The following is a 24,494-nucleotide window of genomic DNA, read 5'->3' on the forward strand; positions in this document are numbered from 1 at the left end:
TTTTGCTCCCTCGTTCGTTTTCTCCCATTCCTTTTGCTCTTCTCTTTCATTTAGTTCCATCAGTTTATTTAACATCAGTTGTCTCTCACTCTCTCTTTTATTATTGAATAAGAAATGTCATAGTGTCATTGACATTTCGTTTCTCATTTCTTACTAAACTGATCTTTGCCGAATGCAAAAAATTTATAAACAGTCAGTAACAAGCAATTGGATTATTTTTTTATTTGCAAAACATGCCGATTGTAAATTTGTTTCAAATAGTTCTAATCTACATCAAGAAAGCCGAAAACAATTTTTTTTCCTTTCCCAATAATAGTGTTTTCTTTTGTTTTGATGAAGAAACACGAACAATTGGTCTGTTCCGGTACTGCAAGAATCTACTAATTTTTACCTTTTTTTCGATATCATAAAGGAAAAATTGTTATCGTAGTAAAAAATAGTAGCTTCTTGCAGGTTCTGGAACAGGCATAATATGAACTATGTGAACGAGTATGAGTGTGGGTATACATATAATGGTTGGTACTAAATGGAACTAACTGAACGACCTAGTTCCTTTTGCGGAACGGAACGGAAAAGATCGAACCGCAAAAGGAACGAGATTGCCCAACTCTAGTTTTGGTGCTTCCTTATTTTTGCTAGTTTATTAGCCGATTCCATCCGACATAACACACTGCGCGGAAGTGTTTTAGAAACGTTTAAATCAGTGCCGACCAAGAAGAGCGAAGCCACAAATGAGAATTTATTCAAAACATTGGCAATTTATGACAATCAGGGATGCCAACTGTTCCGAGGTAAGAATCGCTGCAGCCACATACCCTCCATAGGTCTGTAGCGATTTTTACCTTAAAACAGTTGACATTCCTGCTTAAACAGTAGTTTTTGTACTTCAAAAATCACCACAAGTAGCGGGAAAACCACCAACTTGGCACCCCTGATGACAATTGGTCTGTTCCTTTACTTTTGAAAATGGTAAAAATGGCAAAAGTGGTAAATGTTGTAAACTGCTCCCAATTGAATTGTATTGTATCTGAAGTAAAGCAACGCTTTTCGAGTAAAAAATGGTAAAACTTGAAGATTCTTACACGTAAAGCAACAGAGCTAATGTGTTAGTAAAATTGTATGCACGCAAACTACAGAACAAAAACAAATCAAAACATTTGCTCTCTCTCTTGTACTCTCTTTCTTTGCATTCGATCGTATGTGTGTGAATAACCGAAAATATTCGTAACCAGCGACAAATGGCTGTTCGGCACTGGTTTAAATGCATTGTGACGTCTGTGGCTCTATTATTTCGCACACCAGTGTATATTGTCTACCAAAAAACATTTGCATACTACTATTTTGATTCAATATTAAATTATGTAAACAATTACCACGAATTTATTTATCGGAGTTTTATTTATTGTTTAGTAGATATAACGGGGAAATTGCAAACTTAATATACTCTCCAACCACTGATAAATTTAATAAAATAAATTTACGGCAGCTGTATGTTAAGCGGCGACTTTCTTGTTCATATGCTGTTTATAACCTACCCTAATAATGTTATGTGAGGTATAAAACCGGTTTTTATTGAATGCAACTTTCTACGACTTGTTTATTTGTCAATAGGATTGAATAAAAGTGAAATGTAAACGTATAATAACCCCAGCACTAAAGAATCCCGCCAATGAATTGTATGGAATTGTATTCTAACAAAAAACTAAACAAAAATCAGTTTACAGTTCACACAGTACATATACAGGTGTGAAGAAAAACTTAAACGTTCAAATTAACGATCGGAACGAAATATACTATTTTTGAAAGTTACTAACTGTGTTTGTGTCAGCAGCATTCGTTCGTTTTAGTCGTTTTTTTTTTATTATTATAGTCTGACTAAGTAATTGATTGTAAAGCAAAATAACAAAAATAGCTACTGCGGCTACGTCGTAGGTAATACAAATAAAAATCAAGCAAAAAAAGATTTTAACAAAAATACTAAAAACATTTAATAACAAATTACAAAATACACCATCGCATACAACGACTGCTATAAGAAGGCAAGAAAAAGAAAAATGATAGGTTAACAAAAATTAAATAAACAATTCATCGCAAAAATGCCAATGAACTTTCAAATTGGTGGGGTATAGACTAGAGTTGTACAATCTAGTTCATTTGAAAGATCTAGTTCAATAGCTCAGCTCTTTTAACTGAACTAGTTCAGTAATCTAGTTCATAGTTCACTATCCATTTCAATCATTCGGATCAGAATCGTTCACGAGCTCTTAATCGTTCTCTTGATGAAAACACATACATACATACATCAAATAGGAACAAACATTAGAATAGTATAATTAAACCACTGATGGGCAGAAATGCTCTGCCTCACACACAAAAGTGTAAAAAATACATGAGTCTCTCGCAATTTGCCCACCATTGAATTAAACTACGAAAATATTACATTTAGATATTTTTATTCCATTCATAAAGAAAGATTAAGTTTAGAAAAAAAAACATCCTTCGAAAAAAATTTAATTACAATTTCATTTAAGTGGCTGGCAAAAAATCTTACGTTGTGTGTTTGTAGAAATTATCACTGTATGTATGTTTCTTTTTATTTTTTCCTGTTTTCTATCCAAAACAAGGCACATTGAATAGGTAATGGATTCGATATATTGGGATACGATGTGTTTAAAATGCTCTTAAAATTATTTTTATTACAATGGGGGATGACACTTCACATTGATCCAAAACATAAACAAAACTTATTACATTACGAAGGCGTCACTTAACACAGAGGACGGCGTCACTTTATGTGAATGACATGCTGAACTAGATTGTGAATCAAGATCTATAATTTCATCATGATTGTGAATCGTTCGTTCGTCGATCGTTCTTTGTGGATCTTTCGGTCGGCGCTCAGTGAGCTATTGAACTATAATGAACTATATCGACTGATCTAGTTCATACGCTCTTTTCAATGAATCGTTCAAATGAACTAGTTCGTTCATGAACTATACAACTCTAGTATAGACCCCCCTAATGTGCGACGGACGGGTTATATGCGTAATATGTACGTGCGATAATTTTTTTATTTTTTGCCAAGAGAGAATTAACAAGAAAATTATGTGATTGTTTTGATTTGTTATTGTTGTTGTCGTTTTTTTATCTACTTGTAGTATTTATCTTTAAAGAGTTCCCATCTTCGTCTTGTTAATGATGAAAGGTGTATTCTATTCAATATTTGAAAAGTGATGACATATATTTTTGATATTGTTAACACACACACACCACATTGGAGGGAAAATATAAACAAAATTGTTTTTTTTTTTTATTTTTTCTTCCGTAGAAAATAAAAAACAAAAACCGGTATGAAATTTCATTTTGCCAAAAAAACGCCACAAGGTAAAGCATTTTTTTGTTAGTTCATTTTTTATTAGAGCTTCTAGTTTTTGTTTTTTGCTTCTCTTATTCGAATGTGACATTTGATTAGACACTACTAAATAAATTTATTTACATACATAGTATCTTGTTGGTATGTATATTTATATAAGTAAACGTGAGAGAATAGTTTCGTATAGTATGCAAATAATGTTTTTGATAGACATTAGATGTGTTTTTTGGCAATGGTTGGTGACAATTTTTATCAACATAGGTATTGTACACAGTGAAGGAATATGGTCACTGTAATCATATTTTGTGAGCATACTATATATATTTAACTTTAATTTAAATTTAATTGTAGTAATATTTATATTGTTTTTTTATTGTAAACGTGAATTGGCACTGCTGAACACATATTACAAAATACATGGTTGCAGCAACAATATATATGGGGACTTCTGAGTGAAATCGGACACTTTTTTCCAAATGAGGTTTTTGATTTCCTTCTTTTATACCCTACACCACAACCAAAATTCATATCTCGACAAGATAAAGCGATTTTGAGATGTGTGTCCGTCCGTCTGTCCGTCCATTAAAAATTGTACGCACGCTACAAGCCGCAATTATGGACCAATCTTCACGAAATTTTGTATGGAGGTCGGGTTCAGACCAGAAAAGACCCCTATTGGGGATGATCGTAAAATATTTAGGGGGTGAAATGGACCAAAACAAAATGTTTTTTCCAAATTTGTGACGGCTCTATCGGTCGCAGTGTTTAAAGCTAAATTTTCCGGCCAAATTAGGTGTAATTTGGTATTTTGGGTTCACAGAGGACACAAAAATTCTCCACCAAAAATTGTGGACATTGGTCTACGTTTTGATATTGTCCCCATATAACGGTACCTCCCCATATTCGGTATTGTTAGGATTTTGTCTACATTTTCAGACCAAATAAACTGAATTTTGGCATAGGAGGTTCTCGTTGGTTATGCATCTTCTCCACCAAAAATTGCGAACATAGGTCCACATTTTTAAATAGCCCCCATATAACCGTACCGACAGATTTTGGGTAATTTGAGGATTTAAGCTATTTTTCAAGATCATTTATCAGCAAGATTTGCAGCTATTTGCAGCTAAATTGTGGTTAATCGGAATCTAGGAAGTCTAATTCAATTAGTAAAAATAATTGGACTGAACCTCAGTGGACCTTGGTAGTTACGCTTAGTTCAACAAAAGTATATTGCACTAAAAAAATAAACAAAATAATAATTTTTGAAAATTTATTGCTACATAACTATGTAACCTCAGGCCCCAAACATTTTTTTTTTTTAAATTTAACTTACACCCTCCCCTATCAATAAAAAATAAAGTTTGTTTAGTTTTATTACGAATTTATTAAACAATTATGAAATCAGGTTTTTAGCAACAATTTTGTTAAAATCTGATGCATCAAAACATTTCAGTATATATTTATTATTTTTATTTTTCAGTATTTTTTGACTAATGGTTCCAGAGATATCGCGCCTTGAAAAAGTCGAATTCTGTAAAAACTATATGCAAAGAAATATTCATAACTTCTTAATATTGTTCCAATTTGAAAAAATCTTTTTTAGCATGTTTTGTTGTTTTATCAGCTATCTAATAAAAAATAGAAAAACAATTGCACAGTGGGCTTGGATGCAATTTTCGCGACTTAATATTTAAAATAATTTTTTAACAACGATTGTGCTCTTCGATTTTCTTGAAATTTTTTTGTATTAAACTACGATCAATTATAAAAATGTTAAGTCCTATTTGGTAGTGGGATTCAAATGATTACCATATTTTCTTATTTTTATACCCTCAGCATTTATGCTAACGAGGGGTATATACACTTTCATACGGGCAAAATGTGCCTCATCGAAATAATGGTTTTAGACCCCAAGTATGTTTGGACGAAATGTGTTTCAGACAATTTGGAGTCGATTTAGCAATGTCCGTCCGTCTGTCTGTCTGGCTGGCTGGTGCGCACGATAACTCTCGAACGGATGAACCGATTTGGTCCCAATTTGGCTTTCATAATATTTTGTCCAAACTTAGTTTAAGTTCGAAGATGGGTTATATCGGTCCATTCCTTCCGGTACCTCCCCAACACAATATTTCGAAAATGTTCGGAAAAGTTGTGCGCACGATAACTCTTGAAGGGAGTAACCGATTTGGTCCACAGTTTGCACATCGTGAAGTTTCTACCAAACTTAGATGAGGCTTCAATATGGACTCAATCGGTCCACGCTTTCGGGTACCTCCCACACAAAATTTCCGAAAAGTTCAGTTTAGGACCTGCTCTAAGCTATATCGGTTCACTCCTCCAGGTACCTCCCCCACATAAGTTCAAAAATGTTCGGAAATTTTGTGCGCACGATAACTCTTGAAGGGAGTTACCGATTTGGTCCAAAGTTTGCACATCGTGAGGTTTCTACCAAACATAGATGAGGCTTCAATGTGGACTCAATCGGTCCACGATTTCGGGTACCTCCCACACAAAATTTAGGATAAGTTCACTTTAAGACCTGCCCTTGAATCACTTTAATTCTATTGAAGCAACTTGCATTCGCTGCCTTAATTAGGACGGTAAAAGTTTTTTCAGTGGCAAGTCTATACTTCTTGGGAAAACTGCCCGAAAGTTGGAAAAAACCCCTATGGCACCATATGTAGTAGTTTGAGAGCACAATAACACTAGAACTGGTAGACCGATTTGGTCCAAACTTTGGCCTTCGTCATATTTTGTCCAAACTTAGTTTAACTTTTAAAATGGCCCATATCGGTCCTCTCCATAGGATACCTCCCCCACAAAAGTTCAACATTTGTGTCCATGTGCAGTTTAGGGTCTGTTCGGAGATCCTTTGGAAATTTATACCGATGATGTACAGCCATATTATGTTTTCCGTGGGTAAGTCCATGCTTCCTGGCATACTGGTCCAACAGGTGTACGATAACCCACTAAAATGACTAGTGGGCGCGATATCTATCGAAAAGATATGACTCTCAAAATAAGATCCACTTCCGTAATGCACTATGTCGGTCCATTCCCTCCTCTGCAAAACTTTTGAACTTTAATTCTAATCCACATTTTTGTAGGCAAGTTCAAATGTCCAAAAAGTGGCACAAAATTCTGAAAAGACCCTAAATACATTCGATCTGTCCGTAGATGAAAGTTCCAATTCACATAGAATGAGGGTATATCTCTGTCGGCAAAGCCGACTGATACTTTTTACTTGTTTTAATATCTGTCGATACTTACTATTTATATGTAAGTTAAACTTAATCTCATATTTGTTGTTTTCAAATTTAAAAACAACAAGTTTAAAGTGGGACGTAGAATAATCAATACAATTAATATGTAATATCATCTATTAATCAAATAAAAAATAAATAAAGTGGGACGTAGTTAAAATTGATTACTTTTGGGGATGGCAGAGAAAACTAGTTTCGTCCAACGCCACTTGGACTCATCAGTTCTCTTAGTTCTTTGTATTGAAACAAAGAACCCTTCCCCAATTTTATGACGACTCGAGCTCAAGAATAAGTGTGACTGATGAATTCGTTTAAATGCGAATAAAATGAAACACCTAAAAACTCTCGTAGCCGCATATGTAAACCAAATTAACAATTTTTCCTTTATACCACTGTGAAATATTTGTTTTCCAAAAAATACAAAATTACATTTTTAACATTTGTTTTGTTGTTTCATTTATGTACATATTTATATGCCTGTGAAGTTATATTGAAAATTATATTGGAAAAATTAATTTTTAGCAAAGGCGCAAACCATTCACAGGGTGACTCAGAGAAAACATATTTAACTAAAATTGGAGAACAAATTTGATCGCAAATTATAATTTATGGTCATAACTATTAAAATAACGATAAAGTATAAACAATTCTGAACAAAATGAATGAAGGAGGCATAAATACGTGTTTAATATATATCAAAGCGCTGTATTGAAAAAGACACTGAACAGAACAGCCCATTGTGCCAAAACTATAAAAGATGGGCGGACGAAACTTGGCTTAAATTAAAGGCCGCTTGAATAGCTATCAGCCCATATATAGGTTTTATCCGAAATCAATTTCAGAGATCTGCATTTTGCGATTTACCTTAGGGCCCACCTATGAAATATACATATACACTGTGCCAAAACTATAAAAGATGGGCGGACGAAACTTGGCTTAAATTAAAGGCCGCTTGAATAGCTATCAGCCCATATATAGGTTTTATCCGAAATCAATTTCAGAGATCTGCGTTTTGCGATTTACCTTAGGGCCCACCTATGAAATATACATATACACTGTGCCAAAACTATAAAAGATGGGCGGACGAAACTTGGCTTAAATTAAAGGCCGCTTGAATAGCTATCAGCCCATATATAGGTTTTATCCGAAATCAATTTCAGAGATCTGCATTTTGTGATTTACCTTAGGGCCCACCTATGAAATATACATATACACTGTGCCAAAACTATAAAAGATGGGCGGACGAAACTTGGCTTAAATTAAAGGCCTCTTGAATAGCTATCAGCCCATATATAGGTTTTATCCGAAATCAATTTCAGAGATCTGCGTTTTGCGATTTACCTTAGGGCCCACCTATGAAATATACATATACACTGTGCCAAAACTATAAAAGATGGGCGGACGAAACTTGGCTTAAATTAAAGGCCGCTTGAATAGCTATCAGCCCATATATAGGTTTTATCCGAAATCAATTTCAGAGATCTGCATTTTGCGATTTACCTTAGGGCCCACCTATGAAATATACATATACACTGTGCCAAAACTATAAAAGATGGGCGGACGAAACTTGGCTTAAATTAAAGGCCGCTTGAATAGCTATCAGCCCATATATAGGTTTTATCCGAAATCAATTTCAGAGATCTGCGTTTTGCGATTTACCTTAGGGCCCACCTATGAAATATACATATACACTGTGCCAAAACTATAAAAGATGGGCGGACGAAACTTGGCTTAAATTAAAGGCCGCTTGAATAGCTATCAGCCCATATATAGGTTTTATCCGAAATCAATTTCAGAGATCTGCATTTTGCGATTTACCTTAGGGCCCACCTATGAAATATACATATACACTGTGCCAAAACTATAAAAGATGGGCGGACGAAACTTGGCTTAAATTAAAGGCCTCTTGAATAGCTATCAGCCCATATATAGGTTTTATCCGAAATCAATTTCAGAGATCTGCGTTTTGCGATTTACCTTAGGGCCCACCTATGAAATATACATATACACTGTGCCAAAACTATAAAAGATGGGCGGACGAAACTTGGCTTAAATTAAAGGCCGCTTGAATAGCTATCAGCCCATATATAGGTTTTATCCGAAATCAATTTCAGAGATCTGCATTTTGTGATTTACCTTAGGGCCCACCTATGAAATATACATATACTGTGCCAAAACTATAAAAGATGGGCGGACGAAACTTGGGTTAAATTAAAGGTCTCTTGAATAGCTATCAGCCAATATATAGATTTTATCCGAAATCAATTTCAGAGATCTGCATTTTTGCGATCTACCTTGGGCCCATCTCTGAAAAAGACACTAAACAGAACAGCCCATTGTGAAAAAACTATAAAAGATGGGCGGACGAAACTTGGCTTAAATTAAAGGCCGCTTGAATAGCTATCAGCCCATATATAGGTTTTATCCGAAATCAATTTCAGAGATCTGCATTTTGCGATTTACCTTGGGCCCACCTCTGAAATATACACTTGACATAATAGCCCACTGTGCCAAAACTATAAAAGATGGGCGGACGAAACTTGGCTTAAATTAAAGGCCTCTTGAATAGCTATCAGCCTATATATAGATTTTATCCGAAATCAATTTCAGAGATCTGCATTTTTGCGATTTACCTTAGGGCCCACTTCTGAAATATACACTTGACATAATAGCCCACTGTGCCAAAACTATAAAAGATGGGCGGACGAAACTTGGCTTAAATAAAAAGCCTCTTGAATAGCTATCAGCCCATATATAGGTTTTATCCGAAATCAATTTCAGAGATCTGCATTTTTGCGATTTACCTTAGGGCCCACCTCTGAAATATACACTTGACATAATAGCCCACTGTGCCAAAACTATAAAAGATGGGCGGACGAAACTTGGCTTAAATTAAAGGCCTCTTGAATAGCTATCAGCCTATATATAGATTTTATCCGAAATCAATTTCAGAGATCTGCATTTTTGCGATTTACCTTAGGGCCCACCTCTGAAATATACACTTGACATAATAGCCCACTGTGCCAAAACTATAAAAGATGGGCGGACGAAACTTGGCTTAAATTAAAGGCCTCTTGAATAGCTATCAGCCTATATATAGATTTTATCTGAAATCAATTTCAGAGATCTGCATTTTTGCGATCTACCTTGGGCCCACCTCTGAAAAAGACACTAAACAGAACAGCCCATTGTGCCAAAACTACAAAAGATGGGCGGACGAAACTTGGCTTAAATTAAAGGCCTCTTGAATAGCTATCAGCCCATATATAGGTTTTATCCGAAATCAATTTCAGAGATCTGCGTTTTGCGATTTACCTTAGGGCCCACCTCTGAAATATACACTTGGCATAATAGCCCACTGTGCCAAAACTATAAAAGATGGGCGGACGAAACTTGGCTTAAATTAAAGGCCTCTTGAATAGCTATCAGCCTATATATAGATTTTATCCGAAATCAATTTCAGAGATCTGCATTTTTGCGATTTACCTTAGGGCCCACTTCTGAAATATACACTTGACATAATAGCCCACTATGCCAAAACTATAAAAGATGGGCGGACGAAACTTGGCTTAAATAAAAAGCCTCTTGAATAGCTATCAGCCCATATATAGGTTTTATCCGAAATCAATTTCAGAGATCTGCATTTTTGCGATCTACCTTGGGCCCACCTATGAAAAAGACACTAAACAGAACAGCCCATTGTGCAAAAACTATAAAAGATGGGCGGACGAAACTTGGCTTAAATTAAAGGCCTCTTGAATAGCTATCAGCCAATATATAGATTTTATCCGAAATCAATTTCAGATATCTGCATTTTTGCGATCTACCTTGGGCCCACCTATGAAAAAGACACTAAACAGAACAGCCCATTGTGCCAAAACTACAAAAGATGGGCGGACGAAACTTGGCTTAAATTAAAGGCCTCTTGAATAGCTATCAGCCAATATATAGATTTTATCCGAAATCAATTTCAGAGATCTGCATTTTTGCGATCTACCTTGGGCCCACCTATGAAAAAGACACTAAACAGAACAGCCCATTGTGCAAAAACTATAAAAGATGGGCGGACGAAACTTGGCTTAAATTAAAGGCCTCTTGAATAGCTATCAGCCAATATATAGATTTTATCCGAAATCAATTTCAGATATCTGCATTTTTGCGATCTACCTTGGGCCCACCTATGAAAAAGACACTAAACAGAACAGCCCATTGTGCAAAAACTATAAAAGATGGGCGGACGAAACTTGTCTTAAATTAAAGGCCCCTTGAATAGCTATCAGCCAATATATAGATATTATCCGAAATCAATTTCAGAGATCTGCGTTTTGCGATTTACCTTAGGGCCCACCTATGAAATATACATATACACTGTGCCAAAACTATAAAAGATGGGCGGACGAAACTTGGCTTAAATTAAAGGCCTCTTGAATAGCTATCAGCCCATGTATAGATTTTATCCGAAATAAATTTAAGAGATCTGCATTTTGCGATCTACCTTGGGCCCACCTATGAAATATATACTGAACATAATAGCCCACTGTGCCAAAACTATAAAAGATGGGCTGTTCTGTTTAGTGTCTTTTTCATAGGTGGGCCCAAGGTAGATCGCAAAAATGCAGATCTCTGAAATTGATTTCGGATAAAACCTATATATGGGCTGATAGCTATTCAAGAGGCTTTTTATTTAAGCCAAGTTTCGTCCGCCCATCTTTTATAGTTTTGGCACAGTGGGCTATTATGTCAAGTGTATATTTCATAGGTGGGCCCTAAGGTAAATCGCAAAACGCAGATCTCTGAAATTGATTTCGGATAAAACCTATATATGGGCTGATAGCTATTCAAGAGGCCTTTAATTTAAGCCAAGTTTCGTCCGCCCATCTTTTATAGTTTTGGCACAGTGGGCTATTATGTCAAGTGTATATTTCATAGGTGGGCCCTAAGGTAAATCGCAAAATGCAGATCTCTGAAATTGATTTCGGATAAAACCTATATATGGGCTGATAGCTATTCAAGCGGCCTTTAATTTAAGCCAAGTTTCGTCCGCCCATCTTTTATAGTTTTGGCACAGTGTATATGTATATTTCATAGGTGGGCCCTAATGTAAATCGCAAAACGCAGATCTCTGAAATTGATTTCGGATAAAACCTATATATGGGCTGATAGCTATTCAAGAGGCCTTTAATTTAAGCCAAGTTTCGTCCGCCCATCTTTTATAGTTTTGGCACAGTGTATATGTATATTTCATAGGTGGGCCCTAAGGTAAATCGCAAAACGCAGATCTCTGAAATTGATTTCGGATAAAACCTATATATGGGCTGATAGCTATTCAAGAGGCCTTTAATTTAAGCCAAGTTTCGTCCGCCCATCTTTTATAGTTTTGGCACAGTGTATATGTATATTTCATAGGTGGGCCCTAAGGTAAATCGCAAAATGCAGATCTCTGAAATTGATTTCGGATAAAACCTATATATGGGCTGATAGCTATTCAAGCGGCCTTTAATTTAAGCCAAGTTTCGTCCGCCCATCTTTTGTAGTTTTGGCACAATGGGCTGTTCTGTTTAGTGTCTTTTTCAGAGATGGGCCCAAGGTAGATCGCAAAAATGCAGATCTCTGAAATTGATTTCGGATAAAATCTATATATTGGCTGATAGCTATTCAAGAGACCTTTAATTTAACCCAAGTTTCGTCCGCCCATCTTTTATAGTTTTGGCACAGTGTATATGTATATTTCATAGGTGGGCCCTAAGGTAAATCACAAAATGCAGATCTCTGAAATTGATTTCGGATAAAACCTATATATGGGCTGATAGCTATTCAAGCGGCCTTTAATTTAAGCCAAGTTTCGTCCGCCCATCTTTTATAGTTTTGGCACAGTGTATATGTATATTTCATAGGTGGGCCCTAAGGTAAATCGCAAAACGCAGATCTCTGAAATTGATTTCGGATAAAACCTATATATGGGCTGATAGCTATTCAAGAGGCCTTTAATTTAAGCCAAGTTTCGTCCGCCCATCTTTTATAGTTTTGGCACAGTGTATATGTATATTTCATAGGTGGGCCCTAAGGTAAATCGCAAAATGCAGATCTCTGAAATTGATTTCGGATAAAACCTATATATGGGCTGATAGCTATTCAAGCGGCCTTTAATTTAAGCCAAGTTTCGTCCGCCCATCTTTTATAGTTTTGGCACAATGGGCTGTTCTGTTCAGTGTCTTTTTCAATACAGCGCTTTGATATATATTAAACACGTATTTATGCCTCCTTCATTCATTTTGTTCAGAATTGTTTATACTTTATCGTTATTTTAATAGTTATGACCATAAATTATAATTTGCGATCAAATTTGTTCTCCAATTTTAGTTAAATATGTTTTCTCTGAGTCACCCTGTGAATGGTTTGCGCCTTTGCTAAAAATTAATTTTTCCAATATAATTTCCAATATAACTTCACAGGCATCATATTTATAATAAACGTCTTACAAACTGCGTCATTTTGCGATTTTAAGAATGGCACCAACCAGACAGACTGACAGTCGGGCTTACTTACAAACATACTTGGGGCCTAAAACCATTATTTCGATGAGACACATTTTCTGGTTTCTCTGTATACATACTCAAAAACACTACAACCTGAACTGGTTGCGTTCATAAAGAAACAGCAGACAGGTGAGTGGGGTTTAGCTGGGTATCTAAACAAATGCAGCTTGTTGTGTGGTCCCACCAATCCATATGTCGGGCATCTGTTGGGTATCGTGGCATCAATTCATACCCAATACGAATTGAGGCGGCTGCAGTCTCCGAGTACGACATTCACGCTTTATCTCGGTACTGCCTATGCGACTGCATCATCGTGAATGCAAGTCTGCCTGGTAGACTCGTTAGACTCGTCTAGATGTTCTCGTTTATACATTTGGGGCCTATCACACTCTAATGACCACGATGACCACGACATTGCTGCTATCGCAATTAGCAGCAGGCACAAAAACAACCATCATTTATTTTAAACACAAATAAGCTATGTTAGCGCAAGCAACACAAATGTCGCCTTTTCTCTGCTGGTCATCAATGCTCTAGATCACGAAGATTTATCCTGGAATGCCTGCTCACTGCTATAACACCCAAGCAGATACTGAATCGACAAAATCCTGTTGTGCTGATGCATCGGTAAAACCTTCGTCTCTTCATGAAGATGGTCCACTGGTGTCATGAGGAGGCACCCTGTTGAAATCCTCATACTATGCTGGCGCCGCATATCTTACCACCGATCGGCCTATTGCTTTATAAGAGGTCAACAAGGTTTCTTTGTCAACATCCCAAGTGCTGCCGGCCAGCGACTGGAAGTCCTTGTTCCAACCTTTTTGTTGTGCGTGTTCGTGCTTATTGGAAAGAAATAAAAAAGGACTAAGTCCGCACGAAACAAAATTTTTTAGGGCGTACTGAAAACTATAGCTTTGTTCCTTTACTTTTTTAATAGTAAAAGTAGCAAAAGAGAAAACTGCCAAAATTGCTCCTACGTAAAAAGTTTTGCACAACTTTCAAAAAAAAAAAAAACAAACATTGCTGCTTAAAAAATAACAAACAAAATAAATGTCACTGTTTTTTATTTTTTATTTAATTGATTTAATTTTTTTATTATTTATACTTATTTTATGTTATTTCTTTTTATTTAGCTTTGACAATGTGCGTTGTTTTCTTTCGCCTTAATTGTCAAATAAATGTCAAACCAGCAGATTGATAGATTTTCCACATTTTACACCACGAAATTCGTCGAGCAGAAAGTAGTAGAAGAGAAAGCCATTTTGGCATGCTCTCTCTTAAATTTTGCTTCAGGTTTTACTACTTTTTCGGATTAAGGAACACTTTCCGAGTTAAAAATGGTAAAACTGGTAAAACTTTAAGAAACTTTAACGTAAAGGAACAAAGCTTATATGTACGGAACTGACACGGATAGTAGTGTAGTAGTGGGAATTTTGAATAGACAGTTCATCTTTCTTATCACAATTATTATATGAATGTCCGTGAAAATTAATTCGTAAACAACGCCAGCGCATCTGCCCATTTTGATTTAGACGCTTACCAACACTGAACATTTTTGTACGACAAAAAACACGAATTTAAGTATAAAATCACATTAAATTATAACAAAAAAGTAAACAAAATTAATGCAAAATTAGGACATATGTATTATATGAAGAAAACTGGTTCGGGCAAACACGTTACATTTTAGCAAGTCTTTGGTGTTAAATATTGACGACGACGAAGAATCCCACGCCAAGGTGATGTCAGGACCACAATTAATCGGCAAAAAAAGAAACTAGTACAAATGGGCTGCCAGCTGATGGATGATTACCTGCAATTCTACCAAGACATTTGTATAATAGCGAAAGTAGCTCGATTGTTTCCAGGTATTTCACAATTTTACCCCTAATATAAACTAAATATACTCTCCAAACATAGCAAATTTGATTCGACTGCTTATGTCATGTCTTTCTTGGAAATCATTTCTCAAGGATTTATAGAACGCAAATGAAATTTAAACTTTTATAGCCTATGAAAAGTGTTTTCTTTGTTTTTCTTATCTTTATGCTATCGCAGAACAAAAAAAAACAAGTTTCGAAATACATACCATACCAACTTGAGGGCGAATGATTAATAAATATTGTTAATAAATATTGTTTTAAATCGATTATGATTCAAGAGAAAGTAATATTTTAAGTAGGAAAAGCGTTAAGTTCGGTCGGGCCAGCTTTTTATACCCTCCACCACAACTTTCAGCCATTTCGGTGAATAAATGTAGCCCAACCTTCAAAATACCGAAAATCGGAAGGTACCGTTCTATAAGGGCTATATGATAGCGTGGACCTATACCTACAAATTTCTGGGGGAAGACTTAATACCAAATTTCAGCCATCTCGGTGTGATAATGAGGCCAAAATCTTCAAAATACTGAAAATCGGAAGATATCGTCCTATGGGGGCTATATCAAAACGTGGACCTATATAAACATTTTATGGTAGAAATGCCTCCGGAGAACAAAAAATACAAAGTTACAACCGATTCTGTTGTCAAATGAGACTAATACATTCAAAATATATTAAAATGACGCGTACTTTATATGGGGGCTATTCCAAAACGTGGACCTATATAAACCAACATTGTTTTTTGGCCACTGGAGACACAAAATACCAAACTACAAACAATTCGGTGGTAGAATGGGACAAATATCTTAAAAATGCCTTAAAACGCCGACGCCTCACGCGTCATTTTGTATGGGGGCTATACCAAAGCGTGGACCTACATAGCCAGCTTTCAATACCAAAAGTCCTACGTACATATAATAGATTTTCCCAAAATTTCATCCACTTACGTCAATCCGTTCGGACGCTAGAGTGATTTCCACAGACGGACAGACGGACGGACATGGCTATATCTATGCAGAATTGCACGCTGATCAAGAATACATGTAGTTTGTGGGGTCTACAATGATTATTTCGAGTAGTTACAAACGGAATGACAAACTTAATATACCCCCTATGGTGGAGGGTATAAAAATAAATATAACCTAATTAAAAAGAGCAGAATTATATTCAGTATAGATTTGTATTTTACTTCTGAGTAGAATCGGGTTTGAAGACTTTATTGAGACCATGCAAGCAAACATAATCCATATAGTTCCCAGTTTGGATTTAGGCCTCATAAAAAAAATTCCCCAAGTTTTAATGTGGATTCACTGGATGTTTACTCCTCTACCATTTCCAAAATTATTGCAATGATAACGAAAAACAAAATCCATATGAATTTTCTCCATTTCAAACACCACCGCTTATAAAAAAAACACACCTAATAACGAATGTTTGTGGCTGCGTGTATCCAAATGTTAAATTTGTATTTATTTATTTCGCCTAAGAGAGTGCAATCTTTCTAAAGACAAATACAATACTTAATCAGTGTTCTATTTCTTCTTTTTTATTTCCTATTGTTTGAAGATGATGACGATGATCACTGCACTAAATTTCATTGTCATCAGCTGAAGGTACACTTGCCAGAATATTTTGACAAAATCAATACGTTTTTGTTATTTGAAAAAGTGTCGCCAAGGTCAAGTTTGTGGTCTTTAGGAGTGTGTCATATAGGCCGAGTGATTGTGATATTGTTTTAAAGAAGAACAAAATACAATATTTATACATATACATTTTTTAACCCATAATGTATGTATGTATGTACACAAACATTATCATAAATAGAACGTTAGTGGGACAATAATTTTTAATGGAACAGAGATTTTTGTGCAAAAATTTGTTGCCATTTGTCGTGTTTGACAATTTTATATAGAGTTGCTAATTACTTGCTGTTAATTTTATTGATGGTACAAAATTTTAAACAGTTTTCATACCCTGCCTTCACCACTAATTGGTGAGACTTTATTTCAAAGAAGAACGCCACCACTTAAAACTTTTATGAAAACACAGTGTTTCAAAATTATAGCATTGTAACAAAGACGGCTAAGTTCTTTAAAGCTAGAGGTGTATTATGGGGTTATGACTACTTATTGAGCATTATTCATGATTCTCTTTACAATAAACCTACCAAATCTTTTTAGAAGGAAATATTTTTGTTGAAAATTTTACGACACACTGTTCTTACTAAAGCAATTTGCGGTGCCACTAGAGTGGTTTTAAAAAATCGATGTCGGATTTTTTTTGATAAATGTGGTCTGTAGAGCGATTTCTTTAAAATTTGTATGGGACCAACGGCGAATTTTCACAAAATCACTGTATTGGCCACATTTATTGTCCAATCGATGAAAACAGTTTACCAGTTCTTTGTAGTGGCTAAACAAGTAATCCTACAAAAACTTTTGAAAATCGGGTGAGATTTTAATATTAGCTATATAAAGGGCCCATGGAAGCATTGAGGCCGCAGTGTCACGTGTTAACATATTCCGATAGAGCTCAAACTTTAGCAAACTTTATAATCTTACAAAACTAAACATTTTAGGACGGTGCCGCATAAAAAAATCCGACATCGACTTTTTTCCCTTTGAGTTAAAACAAGTCTAGTGCCCACTGTAGCTCGAAAATGAATAAACCGATGAAAACATGTTTTTGTGGAATTATTAACACCCTGTTTTTGTAACTTATTTTTGTTCGTTCGTCTATATTCGTAATAATTTAGGCATCCATAGCTCGTATACCCGTTTACAAAAATAAACAATTCGTGTGAGAAGATAAAAAAAAAATTTCAAAAACAGGCGGTTAGAACCTAATAATTTTATCCTTAAGCGAAACGGAAATTAAAAAATATCCATTTTAAAAAATATGGTGAACTGTCAATGTAAAAATTTAGATTTAAACTAAAAACAAGTAAAAAAGTATCAGTCGGCTTTGCCGACAGAGATATACCCTCAGCCTGTGTACATTGAAACAATTTTTTCCCAAAAAAACGTATGTATTTAGGGCGTTTTAAAAATGTTGCGCGTTTGAACCGACAAAAATGTTGATTAGGATTAAAGATCAAAAGTTTTGCGGAGGAGATACTAAAAGGAATGGATCGACATTGACCATTATGGAAGTGGATCTCCAGACACTACATATGATGCCTATGGGGTTTTTACACCCTTCGGACTGTTTGCTCAAGACGTATGGACTTGCCCCTGAAAAAAACTTTTACCATCGTAATTGAGGCAACGAATGATAGTTGCTTCAACAAAAATTAAAGTGAACTTATCCGAAATTTTGTGTGAGAGGTACCGGATGGAGTGGACAAAAATAGTCCATATTTAAACCTGATCTATATCTAGTAGATATATTAGGATGAGTAAAGTTTGGACCAATTCGGCCACTCCCTTCGAGAGTTACCGTACGAACAATTTTTCCGAACATTTTTGAACTTTTGTGGGGGAGGACCTGAAGGAATGGACCGATATGGCTTATCTTCGAACTTAAACTATGTTTGGACGAAATATTAATAAGGTAAAATGTTGGACCGAATCGGCAGATCCGTTCTAGAGTTATCTTGCGCTTCAACCACCTCACATGGCGTCATAGGGGTTTTTTGCAACTTTCATGCTATTTTCTCAGGAAGTATGGACTTGCCCCTAATCAAACTTGTACCGTCGTATGGGGGGCAGTGAATTCAAGTCGCTAAAACAAAAATCACAGCGATTCGAGAGATGGCCCTAAACTGAACTTTTCCGAAATTTTGTGTGGGAGGTACCCGAAGGAGTGGACCGATTGAGTCCGTATTGAAACATCTAGGTCTGGTACACATTTCAGGATTTGCAAAATATGGACCAAATCGGTTACTCCCTCCAAGAGTTATCGTGCGCACAAATTTTTCGAACATTTTCGAACTTTTGTGGGGGAGGTATCGGATGGAGTGGACCGATATATCCCATCTTCGAACTTTAACTAATTTTGGGCAAAATTTACGAAAGCAAAAATTTGAACCGAATCGATTGATCCGTTCGAGAGTTATCGCTCCAGCCAGACAGACAGACGGACGGACATTGCTCAATCAACTCCAAATTGTATGAAACACATTTCGTCCAAACATACTTGGGGTCTAAAACCATTATTTCGATGAGGCACATTTTGCCCGAATGAAATGTGTATACCCTCGTTAGCATAAATGCTGAGGGTATAAAAATGGATAGTTTTTTCGCCATAAATCCGTCAAAAACATTTTTTTTAAAAACGTCTCTCGCTTAAAGACAAACCTTTTCGGTGTATAATAGTTCAACGAAAACATATGAAGATTTTAAGCATTTTAGTAGGCCATAACCGTGTGGTCTTCATTGACATTCAATCTTCGGAAACGACCATGGAGGTGTAGCACTGACTGATAGTTCTACGTTTTGCACGATCAATGAGGATACCTTTACAAGAATTTGGGAGAGTGAGTTCGCCCGACTTCGGGTCAGCTGGTTAATTAAATGACGTCACCTGATAATCCATCGTTTCTCTTGAATCAGACCATGTCCCCATAATTGTCTCCATCGGCAGACGACCCTATTTCATCATCTCTGAACACCGCACTTTCATCAATCATGGGAAACATAATTGATCTAGTTTCAGAGAATTCACGAAACACCAGAAGAATTCTGTCCAGCCCTTCTGGTGTTCGGGTAACAGAAAGAACGTTCCGAGACATTATCACTGCTGCAAGCGCCAACCCCAGTGGCCCCAGAGTCAGGGAGCTGACACAGAAAGTTAATAGGTTGGTCGTTGAGCACATTGGTGCCGGAATTAGTGAATTGCGGGCAAAGGTTTAGTCACTCCGAACCCTGAAAAGATGGAAGATAGGACCTCAGTCACGTTTGGCGACATTACGCTGACTGATCCCGAGAGGTACACAAATTATTTTAAACCAGACTTTGCGAAGACTGGGCGAAGAGAAGATTACTGTGTCACATTACATCTCCTGATGACGAGAAGGAACCGCCACAATTTACAATAATTGATGTTACGAATCATTCAAAGCGTTAGGCCCTGGCATTATCTGGATAGTAATGCTGAAACAGCGGCATGAGCCGGGCGTTGAGTATTTTACGAAAATTCTCAACCTGTCGCTAGCCAAGCAAATCATGCCCGAAATCTGAAAAATGGGGATGGTGGTCGCGTTACTGAAGTCTTGTAAGGATGCAGCAAAGGTGAATGATACAGAGATTTTACTTCTCCAAAGCATCAACAATAGCTATCCAGTTACAGATCGTCAGCATGTGTTCCGTAAGCAGCAATGCACTGCTACAGCGCTGCAGGCCATCTCCATACTACACATTAATCGAGGTTTCAACCAGAACAAGCCGTGTGAAAAGACATTTTTTGTGGCGCTTGACTTATCGATAGCCTTTGATATTCCACCCTGTATGAGGACATTGAGCAGACTACCCTCCGGCCAAGTTTGAAAAGTCCAGACGGCATTGACACTGTTACGTAAGCGGATGGATTTTATGATTCCCAAAATCATTTTCGAGAATGCTGAACTCCTATTTGGTCGATTTTACCACATTTTTCCGTGCGAGGAATATATCACCACAAAGTCTACGATTACTCTGTTCACCACATGTACTGCGGAGATGAGCACAGAGTTGAATGTCCTGCTCTACTAACTACTCCAAGATTTTCTGGTTTAACATTCGACTGTATGGTCACGTCTGTGCTTAGCTATGCAAATCGATTGAAAATGTGGGTTGCCTCATTCATCATTTCATCAGTGGACCATCTGCATAAGCAGTGTATGATTCTCCAGTAAGGTAACACAATGGCATGCTTTCGTTACAGTACTTGCTTGGATGTAACCGTAAGTCATCCTAATTACAAATATGGTGATTAGGATCCTTCCACCTCTGTATAGTATAAGCGGCATGAAAAGGGAATTTGTTGGACCGGCCTTTAAACCACTCTACCCATACTATATCAAGTCTGTGACAGTTTTTGACTGCAAGAACACCATAGAGACGCTTTGTGTTAGATACCGGGTCATTGCAACATCGAAGGAAACGAATTTGCGAATGAACTAGCGAATCCCGGATCGGAATCAACCATTATTACAATGGACCACTCGATCAAACCACCTCTGTGCCACTTTTTGCGGCAGTTAGGATCAAGATATTAGAATAAAGATTTGCCACAACGAAGCTAGCTGCAATGAATCACATCCCTACGTTCCCTGAAGGATTCCGACCTGAAGCTAATGATAGGAATAATTACAGGTCACTGAGAATTAGATCTATGTATTTTAAATGGGAAAGAGATAAAATTACAGACTAGGGCGGGACAAAGTGTGAACAATTGCGAAAATTTACCATTTCGTGTCGCGCCTCTTGTCTCAGGAAGTATGGACTTGTCTTGGGAAAAACAATACCATTGTTGTGGCCTAATAACACTGCACTTATCCAAAAATGTTGAAGACTAAACAAGTTCGAGCCATCCCCTGGTTACGTTAGTGATCTAACTTTTTTCAGGAAGCAAAAAAACTTTACCATTGTTATGAGGATCATAGGCGCTACCTTCGTTAAAATTTTAAAAATGTTCCTCGAATAGACCTAATAAAACTGCACTAATCCAAAAATTTTGAACATGTTGAACTTAATGATCAAAGTTGAGAAGACATGACGTACAAAGTTTGGACCACATCAAAAGAAGGAATTCGACTTGTATATGTTGTTTGCTTTTTTGTGGCATGTTAAAAACTCAAATTATTCTGCAGTCATTGTAGCGTTGGAGTGCTATTTAAAGACCAAACTTTTCAATCTATCCTCCTCAGTCTTACTCTTTACATTTATCCGTCATCTACCATTGAATATTCTAAAAATTATTACTAGAGACTATCCAATTGTAGATTCCCAAGAGAAAGAATTATAAAAATAAAAAAAAAAAACTGAACCAACATCTAGCTTGCCTACCTGTATTGTGATAAACAAAACGTTATTCTCTGACCAGAAATGCAAATTATCAAAACGACAACAGACTTTGAATAATTATGAAGTGGTGCCTCAGTTTCAAGTTCACTTGTACCCCGTGTTTTTAATTCACATACATGTCTGAACAAAGAGATGTTGATGCGGACATTGGGCAGATATTGAAATTATTACAGCGTAATTAATTAACACGATTCGACGACTACAACAAAGCAATATTTGAGTTGTCATAAAAAATCCGATCACAAGATCTTTTTTTAATAAAACAGACAAAAAATGGTATTAAGTTCTAAATGTTCCAAGACTTTTAATATAATCTAAAATAAGGAGAAGTTTAGAAATATGAAAATCCATCCCGGATCCCTCGTTGTGATCAGCATAACAAAGACTAGCTATTTCAAAGCGATACCCTCGTATCCCCTAAAAATAGTAAAACATATCTCGGTAGGTAAGGGTATCTCAATTTCTACGTTTTATTGTTTTTAATAGCGGAGGAAGTTCCTTTCTTGGGAATTTTGAAAATTTTACAACTATAGATAAGTTATCAACATAAATCCCAAATGACATATGAATATATACACACGTACATACATACATATGTTGTATATTCATCCATATCTAAAACAAACAGCGAAAGGAGTTGATATGCCGCAATGCATATTGGCGACAAGCATAAGCCGGTTGGTTGAAACACAGCATCAACATGCTCGCTCAATTGATTTACGACACCAAACTATGCATACACAAAAATATCATTCCAGATAGTGAAAGTGTTTAGGAATGAAGCGAAATGCGAATAGGAAAACACTTTTGTAGATATCAACCTATCTCAAGTACCCAACAGACAGACAGAAACATTCATCCCTCTTTGCTACGACACATTGTCACATGTCGCTGATAAGAATGTTTTTCACACCAACATCGTTACACTACATCCTTCAGTTCACAAGGATATGCCAGTGTTAATTAAGAATTCATATAGCCATTGCATACACGAACACACGCAAAAAAAAAAGAGAATTCCAAATGAAACCATGAGCCAAGAAATTAAAAGGTGTGTTCTTCGCAGGCTTCGGTTGTCGAACGCATGCTATACACACGCAAGCCACAGTAGTTACGCTACACCAACACCCATCACCCCACATAGCATCCATCCCATGGCATAAGTGTATTCGCAATCAGGACTTAGCCTAGACAAAGACACAGAAGAGTAACCAGACACTCAACAACAATAATAATAACAACAAATACACGATACACTTACCTTGAACACATAAAACTATTTGTGAATCCAGCAAATGATAAGGACTAAATTGAAGCGAGAATGGCAGAAAGTTGTAAAAAGGATAACAATCACATGTTACATTTATTTTCTCCCTCCCATCAGAGCATCGTCGTTCTGGTGGCCGAGTATCCCACAAACAGATATGGCACTTTATGGCATACAAATTTTCAAGGATGCTTGTATCTTTGTATATCTATCTATTTCTTGTCACTGCATCCTTTTGCACATATTCGTTTTTTTTTAGAATATGTATTTCTTGAATTCTTTTCTTATTAATTTTTCTTAATATTGCACATACACTGGTTTTGATTTCTCTCAAGACTTTGACACTAAATAAACAGCAAAAAATAAGCACATTGAATTATCCGTTGTCGTTTTTGTGTTATTCCTCTTGCGGAAGATGGATACAAGCCCAACCGACCGACACCCGCATCAATAGAGATGAGATTTCTGAGCCGAGGATGCGATGATATTCACTTCTTACTCGTTTTATCTTTTGTGTATTTTTTCTTATTTCACTGCACAAAACTTGCCCAATAACACACCTCTTAATCGATTTCTTTTAAATATTCTCAGTTATAAATATTTTTTTCATTAGCCTTACTTTGTTATTGCAATTTTTTTGTTTGGGCGTATGAGTGTGTAAATTTTAAACAAATCGGTCAATATTTAATTCGCGCATTTGCTCCCAAACAAGAGCTCCCAAACAAATAAATAAGAGCATAAAACGCTATTGAACAAAGTAGGGATAGGAAAGTCGACTTTCGATTAATCGATTTTTAGGCTGGAAAAGTCTCAAAATCGTAGTCGACTTTAGGTTATAGAGAAAATCGAAAAGTCGACTTTTCATAGTCGACAATAGGTGTGTTCAAGGTTTAATTAGAAACTCTTATGTTACACGCTGAAACTTTCATACGAAACTTTCCCATAATTTTGGCGTTCTTATGCCAAGTTTACACTTGCGCTCTAAAATCCACTGGATTTCACGAAATCCTGAAATACATCCCGGTGTTTACACTTATTGTTTTGTTGATTTCATACATATCACAATGATCAAGGTAGATGCATACGCGCAGCTGATCGAACATGAATTTTCAAAACAAGTTGTTGCAAATTGAATTAGTCATCAAAAATATACGACAATATAGAACTT

The 24,494-nt window shown here is 36.3% G+C and overlaps 1 protein-coding gene across 2 annotated transcripts in view; it reads right to left on the reverse strand.

The window, feature by feature from the left end:
* LOC141404294 (uncharacterized) overlaps positions 1–24,111 on the reverse strand; it is a 113,011-nt gene extending 88,900 nt beyond the window's left edge. Inside the window, exon 1 of one of the 2 annotated variants that reach the window (XM_073987758.1) lies at positions 23,321–24,111. The gene's annotated coding sequence lies outside the window, so the exon portion shown is untranslated. The remainder of the gene's footprint in view (positions 1–23,320) is intronic. The other variant, XM_073987759.1, reaches the window with a different exon arrangement.
* Between the last annotated feature and the right edge of the window lie 383 nt (positions 24,112–24,494).

The sequence above is a fragment of the Musca autumnalis genome, unplaced genomic scaffold (genome assembly GCF_047663935.1).
Source record: "Musca autumnalis isolate F117 unplaced genomic scaffold, ASM4766393v1 scaffold_4, whole genome shotgun sequence".
Classification (NCBI taxonomy): domain Eukaryota; kingdom Metazoa; phylum Arthropoda; class Insecta; order Diptera; family Muscidae; genus Musca; species Musca autumnalis.